Below are 9,543 nucleotides of genomic sequence, written 5' to 3'. Positions count from 1 at the left end.
GGGCCCTTTATGCAAATTCTATGCATTATTCGTTTGCATACTGTCTTTTTTGATGTGTCGACATATGGCCTGTCGACCAATATTGGTCGACCTAATGACTGTTGACCTTCTTTTTGTCGACAATATGATCCATTCCAATTACATGCAGCTGGCTTGTCCATTTCTTTCTATAATCACTGGCAGCACAGAAAATAAATGGTCTACATAATTATTACAGGTCTCCAATGTAAGTACGTTTTTCCAAAATGTATTGATGCCATCAATCAGTTGCTCTTTTGTCCTTGGCTTACATTGAGAACGAATATAACTTTTCATTTGAGACCACACTAGCTCGATAGGATTCATGTCCGGTGATCTGTGAAAAGTCAATAAAGGGAGAGAATTTAAATATGGAATATTTGGCATTTCATGCTTTACAGGAAGCATCAGTCTACAGGGCAAAACTGTACTTACTCTGGTGGTGTGCGTTACCAAATGATGCCTTTTTCCTCTATGAATTTGGCCGAAGCACTATGTTTTGGATCATTGTCCTGGAACATTCGATGTCCAGATGACCAATACTTTCTTACATACGGCACTAAAGTATCATTAATGATCATGGACTGGAAGAATGTTTTATCCATGATACCTGACGTAGAACAATAAAAAAAACAGGATTTTATATACCTACCAGTAAATCCTTTTCTCGTAGTCCATAGACTTACAGTAGTCACTGGACAGTAGTTCTAAATAGAAAATATTGAAAAACAACATAGTAATGTACATTACTACTGTACTTTATATGTACCTTCAAAAATTAAAATTGGTCCTGGGCCTCTGCGGGAGATACCACCCCACACATGTACTTTTAATGGGTGCTTTGGAGATGGCTTAAATGATAAATGGCCACGTTTGCGGAAGGACCTCCTTGCAAACCTCTCAAGTGCTACAGAAGTTTCATCTGTAAATATGACATTGTCAAAATTTTCACCAATAGCAATCCATTGACGAGCCTGTTGAACTCTCTTTTCCTTGTTAACATCTCTAATCATGTGAGTCATCCTGTGAAAGGAATGTAAAATGGGATACAGTTTACAGTGGGAATAGGATAATTGAGCGTCCAAACTAAGATAATGTTAAAGAAAAATCAGATGCTGATTTCAGAGATGTAATTAGTTTACCGCACTGTATACAAACTGTATAGAAATTGTATTATAATTGTAATTGAAATTTCAATTTACTGTACAATACCTAGCACCGGCATAAGTCCAACCAAGTTGCCTCCGCATTCTTTTTATGCTACTACAGGAGATGTCAAGGCCATACTCAGCTTGCAGAATACGACGGAGTTCTATGGCAGTAAGCTCATCATTATCAGCAGTCAGCTCATCTACTATTTTCTTGACTCTCCTAAAGTACAGTCGATGAAAAATTAGAGATTATAATCAAAATGTAAAGTACTATCTATAGTATATCTATGCCAATTCAGCAAGAATACAGTATTGTCAAAGAGTTTAAATAAAAACAAATGACAAGGGTGTATCGTACTGTATGTGTATCGGCAGAGCCGGATTAAGACCATGGGGGGCCTGTGGCTCTTAATACTGTGGAGCCTCTAATAAAAAGAAGGCAGCTGAATATATATATATATATATATATATGTATATATGCAGCAGCTTAATGTGCTCCCCAAGCAGCACACGGCGGACCTCCTGACCTGCCCTGCACTACCGTCCCCACTGCAGCAGTGGCCACACAGACAGGACAGCTGAGCTGAGCGACGGCTCAGCTGTCCAATAATGTATGAATGAAGTAGCCAGTCATTGGATGGGCACGCAGGCTGCAGGGACTGGCTGCTTCATTCATATATTATTGGACAGCTGAGCTGTCGCTCAGCTCAGCTGTCCTACCTGTGCGGCCGCCTATGCAGCGAGGACGTGAGCCGGGAGCCCAGCACCGCAGATTGGATCGGAAGAGAGATCCGATCTGTGGTGTGGCAGGGGGCCCTTTGGAAAGGGGGGCCCGGGGTACGTACTCCCCCCCCCCCCCCTTTAATCTAGCTCTGTGTATCGGTGCTCTCTCCTCCAGCGATTTTGAGCTGAAAGCAGCTCCCTTTTGGTTGTTTGAGCTGCTTTTGTGAATAATGTTGAAAAGCATACCATATAGATGCCTCTGTTGAAGTCACAGTATTTGCGGTCATCCTCCTGGCTAATGCTCCTACCGGTAGCCTTTTAGTTGGAGTGGACATCTTATTCGCTTTAACCGCAATGTGACCGCTTGTCCTCCCAGCCGGTACTTTCACTCCTGGCCTTATCCGGAGTCAATGGGCAGATGGTTACACAGCCATTTCCCTGCTTTGGGGATGTGATTCAGCCAGCCAGCTGATGGATAATGATCCGCTGCAGTCTGTGTATGGAGATGGTGACAGACGCGTTTCCCAGCCTACTCAATAGCATCGGCCGCTTCCTCAATTTTTTTATTTTTTATGTGATGCCGGCCGGCACTAAGTATAATTGTGAAAAGGAATATTGATAGAAATAAAAATATTTTTTAAATATCCACAACAGATGTGTATAGCGCTCTCTCGATTGTTTTTTTCTCTAATTAAGATCTATTCACTTGCTAGCTATTTTTTGCAGCGCTGCGAACAGATAGACGCCACCTATAGGGGAGTGTACTTTAGCTTTGCAAGTGTGCGAACGCGTGTGCATCCGCCCTGTACAAAAACAGCTTGTGCAGTTTCTGAGTTGCTCTGACCTAACTCAGCCGCAGCGATCCCTTCAGCCTATTCAAGCCCGGAATTGACATCAGACACCCACCCTGCAAATGCCTCAACACGCCTGCGTTTTTCCAGACACTCCCAGAAAATGGTCCGTTGACACCCACAATCGCGCTCTTCCTATCAATCTCTTTGCGATCGGCTGTGCGAATGGATTCTTCGCTAGAACCAGTGCACAGCAACGATCCGCTTTGCACCCATACGACGTGCCTGGAAAAATTGACTACTGGGACCTACACACGTAGCGATTTAGGCTGCTTTTCTAAGTGATTTGAGTGAATCGCTTAGAAATTCAGCACAAATTGCTCTGTGCGTGGACTATAGCAATAGTGATGCGCATCCCCGCGCTTCACTATCGCCCATCTAGTTAGTTCAAGCATGTGTGAAAGATCTAGTCATCTCCCGTGTTTTCTCTATTGAGAACTCGTGCAGTGACAGATCGCTCAGCACACATTGTTGGTGCAGCGCTGTGTGCTGAGCGATCTGAGCAATCTAATACCCCGTGTGTAGGCCCCATTATTCAGCAGCAGAAAAGAAAAGTATAATATATCCATTGGATTAAAGAGAAGCAATAGGTTATAGCAATACAGTAACTGAGATAATTTAGGCTTTGTTCATGAACCCATAATAATCTCTGGATTACACACTGAATTGAGAAAAAAATAACTGCGTTCTCTCCCTCTTTCATCATCAAATGCTGTTCATACTTATAGTAGGTAGGGATGAGCGGGCTCAGATCTACAAGATCCGAGCCCATCCGAACTTCCCGATCCGAGCCGGGATCAGAGTCCGGCTCGGGTTTTCCTTCCAGACTCAGATCCCGGAACAAGTCAAAACGTCATCATCCCGCTGTCGGATTCTCGCGAGATCTGGACTATATGCTATTCCACACTTCTTGCTGCAATTATCACTCCAGCATTGCAGAGGGAGCAGGACGGACATGTCTGTTGTCTGTCTGTGGGAGGGTGGCGGGAAGGGTGGCGTGGGGTGGGTGCTGGTTCTGCTGTCGGTGCTGTTGTCCTGTGCTGTAACAAATCAGTCCAGTGCTTGGGCTATGCTGCCATAATAAGTCACTGGGTGCTCTGTCTGCCATACAAGTGGGGGCTGCATCTGTCTGCCATAAATCAGTCCAGTGCTGTGGCTGTGCTCCATAATAAGTCACTGGGTGCTCTGTGTGCCATACACATGGGTGCTGTGTCTGTCTGCCACAAATCAGTCCAGTGCTGGGGCTATGCTGCCATAATAAGTCACTGAGTGCTCTGTCTGCCATACAAGTGGGGGCTGCGTCTGTCTGCATAAATCAGTCCAGTGCTGTAGCTGTGCTCGATAATAAGTCACTCAGTGCTCTGTCTGCCATACAAGCGGGTGAAGAAACATGAGACCCAGGGCCTGATCAGCCTGGATGTCTGAGTCCTGGGGGGGGCGCAGCACCGGCACAATAGATGCTTAGGCTCTACCTACTACTGGAAGCTGCAGATTCCATGCAGACAGCATGGAAGATGGCCCTTTAAAAATGGCAGCTGCCTTCTAGGAAACATATACTAGAGGTATTACTAGACCATTACCCAGCGCTACCCGGAATGAGCATGTAACCCCCTGGCACTGAGCATGTAACCCCCTGGCACTGAGCATGTAACCCCTATAGCAACAAGCATATGTAACCCCTGGCAACGAGCATGTAACCCCTGGCAATGAGCATGTGACCGGGTCCAACTTCCGGTCAGCAGAATCACGGATGCCGGCGGAGTGCTGGCAGTATCCCCAGTGCAGTTGTGCCGGCGGTATCCTCAGTGCAGGAGTGTCGGCAGCCCCCGCACCCCACCCGCGATCGCGGCACCCCCGCACCCCAACCGCGATCGCTGCACCCCCCGCACCCCACCCATGATCGCGGTACCCCCGCACCCCACCCACGATCGCGGCACCCCCCGCATATCACCCACGATCGCAGCACCTCTGCTCCCCTCCTGCAGTCACTGCCCCCCCAAGATCGCGGCACCCCTTCCCCCTCGCCACCACCAGGGCCAGCTCAAGCCCGCACCGGCTCCCGCACCGGTAATTCACCCCCCCCCCCGCGCGCCCGCCAGCCTCCCTCCGCCCGCACCGGCTCCCGCACCGCTAATTCACCCCCCCAACCCGTCCGCCAGCCTACCTCCGCCCGCACCGGCTCCCGCACCGCTAATTCCCCCCCCCCCCCCCCGCGCCAGCCTTCTGTCACTTCAGACGCGCACAGAGCTAATCAGGTGAGTGCCACGGAGTGGCGCTTCCTGATTGGCTGAAGAGACACTTCTGTGACAGCTGTCACGAGGGTGTCTCTGCATTCGTGGAAAGGGGTCCCATGTGTAAACATGGGACCCCTTTCAGTCCGTTTGGTCCGGGTGTTCGGTTTGTTGTTTTGCCAAGTACGTGGATTATAATCTGGACCCTGGATCAGGTGAGTATAATTATCTTTTATTTTCAGGTACCCGTGGATTCTACTTGGAGAAGAGGACCGACTGCTTTGTGTCAACATTGGTAAGTATGTGTGTGTCGACATGTGTGAAATAAAGTTTTACTGTCACGGTGTGTGTCTCCTGTTTTTATTTGGGTATTTTTTTTCCATTAGAACTACAGGTACCAGCGGGCCCGTTTTTCTCCCGCATGCTGGTACTTGTGGTTCTCCAAGTACCAGCTTGCGGGGAGGCTTGCTGGGACTTGTAGTACTGCTGGAAAAAACAATATTCTTTCAATTTTCTCAAGGCTATCAGCCCCCCATCCGCAGCCTTTGGACGGGGGGGACAGCCTCGGGCTTCACCCCTGGCCCTTGGGTGGCTGGGGGGGGACCCCTTGATTGAAGGGGTCCCCACTCCCCCAGGGTACCCCGGCCAGGGGTGACTAGTTGGATATTTAATGCCACGGCCGCAGGGCACTGTATAAAAGTGACCCCCGGCTGTGGCATTATCTGTCCAGCTAGTGGAGCCCGATGCTGGTGTAAAAAATACGGGGGACCCCTACACTTTTTGTCCCCCGTATTTTTTGCACCAGGCGCAGAGCACGGTGCTGGTTTTAAAAATACGGGGGATCCCCTGTCCATTTTTCCCCTGGATTTTTAGAACCAGGACCGGCTCGAAGAGCCCGAGGCTGGTTATGCTTTGGAGGGGGGACCCCACGCAATTTTTTTTCGGGTTTTTCCCATTCCATTTGAACAAAAAAAAATAATAATAATCTTTTAAAAATATATAAATAATACTTGTGCCTCCAAAAAAGACAAACCAAGTACCTAATCCCTTCTAATATAAATAGATATGCTATTACCCAAAAAAAAAACACCAAAAAAAACATGTTTTTAAATTTTTTTATTAGATTCCGCCAGCAAAGTGTGGCGGATTGAAAATGACCGAAACCGAAACGTTAAGCTGGCAGAACAGGGTCACGTATGTTCTTGATTTTTGAAAAGTCCTAGAGTGCCGCCTATCGTTTGTGATATGTTTGCTTTTTGAAGCTCAGGAGGGCACCAGGCAAGCTGTACATTTTACTACATTGGGAGTGCCGAATATCTACATCTGGTATATATATATATATATATATATATATATATATATATTTATTTGCCTTGGCAGCCCAACCATGCTGGTATCCATAGTTCAGTATAAAAATAAGTAAATCTAATAAATGTATGGTGGTGAAAGAAAAGCCCAGTTTCACTGAAAAAAAGACACTTCTGCATGTTTTGAAATTAAAAAACAAAACAAAACTGAAGAACTGTAGGAAGGCACTGTCCGCCTACTTCGGTGACATCTCAAGTTGGACAGAAGTTGGAAGGTTGGTTGGTCTGATGAAAAGTTGGTTAGATGTGTGGAGCACTGGTAAAAAGTTGGTGAGATGTGTGGGGCACTGTTTTAGTTGAACAGACAAGTTGGATGGTTGGAAGTTTGGAGTGTTGGAGAAAAGTTGGTCTGATGTATGGCTAGCTTAAGTCCAGACCTACTTAGAAACTGCACAACATTTTTTACCATAGCAGGCCTGCACAAGCGATTGCAGCCTTGCTATGGGGAAGAAACAACCCTCATAGGCGGAGATACGGGCTGCAAAAAGCAGCTTCGTGCGATCAACTCGTAATGAGGCCCTTTATTTGGAAATATTTTATCATTGCAAAATCTTATATGTTCTTTTACTCTATAGCACTAAGGTTTTTCTTAACTTATTATTTAATTTCACTTTAAACTTAATTCACCTCTGTGCTCTGAGCAACATACTGTATAGTAACATCCCCCAGCCAGGATAAAATCTGTACCCACCAAGGAGTCTACTTCAAAGGCCTCTCATACTGAGATTTTCACACCTACACAATTAGCAATTAGACTCTAAAGCTGGCCATAAATCAGAACGACCTGATTACAGTGTCTATTTAACAGCAATGTTGGTGGAAAGCTACGTTACGTGATGCACTGGACACCCAGTGGTGAAACTATGAATTGTCATGAATTGTCATTGCACAACATGATGGCCCAACAACAAAAGGAATTCATGTCATGCCAAATTTACTGCCATTGCACTCTTTTCAGAAAGGTAATAGTGGACACATCTGTATATTGATCTTCTTGTTATTGTGGGCCAATTTCTCTCTCTCTCTCTCTCTCTCCTCCTCTTTTTCTCTTATTTTCCCTTAAATAGTAATTGTATTATATTTCCTGTGTAGTTATCTGGTTAGGTAGTCTATGTTATATTGTAGTGTATGATTTGTATTTGTATTAATTCTTTTGCAAGTATAACATTCATAATATATATATATTAGGCGTTGGACCCTAAGCACGGTATCTGTGTAATTCTTATAGTGTTAAGTATTCTCAGAGCGTCGGTGACGCTCATTCAGCTTTTGAGTTAATAAGGTTACACTAGGTTGCATCTACACCTTATCTCTACACTAAGGTTTTACAGCATATTTCATTGTTTATGGTTTAGATATAAAGGTTTAACATTGTGAGCGTCAGCGCCGCTCGTGATCTCCTCGTGGTCTCGAGCGTCCGCTACGCTGATAGCGTAGCATTACGGTAGTCGCTCACCTATAAGTGTGCCCGATACCAACAGCGTATTCTCGTGAGCGTCTGTATCGCTCGAGCAGCCCGCTCCCGATGCAGCGTCCGTTACGCTATAGTGAACCATTACGTTAGTCAGCAGCCAATAGCGTGCCTGCCTGTGATCTCTTGGCCGTGAGCGAACGTGACCCTTGAGCGTCTCGACTACGGCTAAGCGATTGTTACGCAGCGAGCGTACCCTTACGGTACTTCATACGTAAATAGCGTACAGTGTTCTTAGACCTCATAAAGGGTTTTATATACGATAAATATCTAGCTTTATCAATTGGCGGCTCGCCCGTCCTTCACATATCTGCACTAGGTAATTTCAGCAGACATTATCCAGCAGCAAAGGGCGGGAGATCATATTCCTCGTAGTGCTGTTTGGATAAGCGTCTGCTTCTCTTAGTAAAGGGTGCTGAAGGAATCCGGGAACCAGAGGTAAGAACAACACGCTAGTCTCTTTTAAAACTGTTTATTTTTCTGTCTTGCGTACACACGCACGCACATATATATCTGCATTTCTTTTTCATTTGTGTATTTTCGTATATCACTCTTCTGTTTGCCTTTTTATAATTGATTAACGTGCTGAGAGAGATTTGCCGCTATTTTAATAGTTTAAGAGTAAAGGTAATGTAGTTAAAGTATAGACAAACACACAGCTGTGCCTGAGAGACAAGGCGAAGTCAGTGTGGTGCGTGGTAGATGATAAAGGATCATCTACATTGATAAACGTATAAATTGTGTTACGGTGGATCTTTGCTTTGCGTACACGTGTCTCTAACAAAGGACTGAGACTTGTGTACGCAACCCAAGGGCCGACGCACGCAGCGTATATTACGCAACGGAGCGTACGGGTACGCCCACGTAACTCAAATCACAAGTGTTAATTTTTTTTTTCCCAACGCGATAAATAGCGCAACACGGTAAATAACGCAAGGCGATAAATCGCGCAAATCTATTTTAACATTCAAATTTTAAATTAATAGATCCTTCTCCTAATTTGTAACACATCTGGTCTAAAGAAAATTTCTGCGCAGAAATAGAAATAGAAACAAAAGTGTATATGTGGTGAGTGAGTGTTTGTTTTTACAATTTTTGAGGTTGAACCACAAGAAAAGTCGAGTTCTCGTGAGGTACATGCGTGTAAGTGACGTACATGGTGGCTAGGGAGGCATCCCTGGTTAAAACATACAATTTGAGCATTAGAGTGTAGCAGACCAGGAGGTCATACTGTAACAGACCAGGAGGTCATAGCAGACCAGCAGGTTCAGGTACAGCAGACAAGGAAGTCCGCTATACAGTCCACAGGCACAACACCAAGAAAGGGTTGGTGCAACACCCATATAGGCCATACAAGCTCTGGCTGAAGGAATTCGCAGCCGCAATTTTTGATTCCACTGGTCGCTCCGTACATAAGATTAGTTGCTTATGTGCTGAACGATTGTACCGCACGTAATTGTGTGCATTAGTAAACCTGACCGGTACTATTTGTGTACGAAGGTCATAAACGCTATTTGTACATTCTAACGTGATTTGTGTAATTTTTTTTATTTTAAGGGAGGTTCGCTGCTCACTCAGGAACTATCCAACAACCAATAGTTACTGGAAAGAGTAAGTGTTCTTCGGATCACCCTCACAGGTTCCAGTAAATAGAGGTTCAGGTCGCAGGGGCCCTAGGTCGAGTACGCCAGCACCATATCGGTGTGATCAGGTCGTATTGGTCGGCGTGGG

The 9,543-nt window shown here is 45.6% G+C and overlaps 1 long non-coding RNA gene across 1 annotated transcript; it reads right to left on the bottom strand.

Annotated features, from left to right (window-relative positions):
• Positions 1-205: 205 nt before the first annotated feature.
• LOC134929286 (uncharacterized) lies at positions 206-876 on the bottom strand. The gene is made up of 3 exons (XR_010178444.1): positions 788-876; positions 454-628; positions 206-355 (listed from the first exon to the last, which is right to left on the bottom strand). It is a non-coding gene; the product is annotated as an uncharacterized LOC134929286 (long non-coding RNA).
• Between the last annotated feature and the right edge of the window lie 8,667 nt (positions 877-9,543).

This window comes from Pseudophryne corroboree, chromosome 5 (assembly GCF_028390025.1).
Source record: "Pseudophryne corroboree isolate aPseCor3 chromosome 5, aPseCor3.hap2, whole genome shotgun sequence".
In the NCBI taxonomy this organism is placed as follows: domain Eukaryota; kingdom Metazoa; phylum Chordata; class Amphibia; order Anura; family Myobatrachidae; genus Pseudophryne; species Pseudophryne corroboree.
This window is presented reverse-complemented; position numbering and strand designations above follow the sequence as displayed.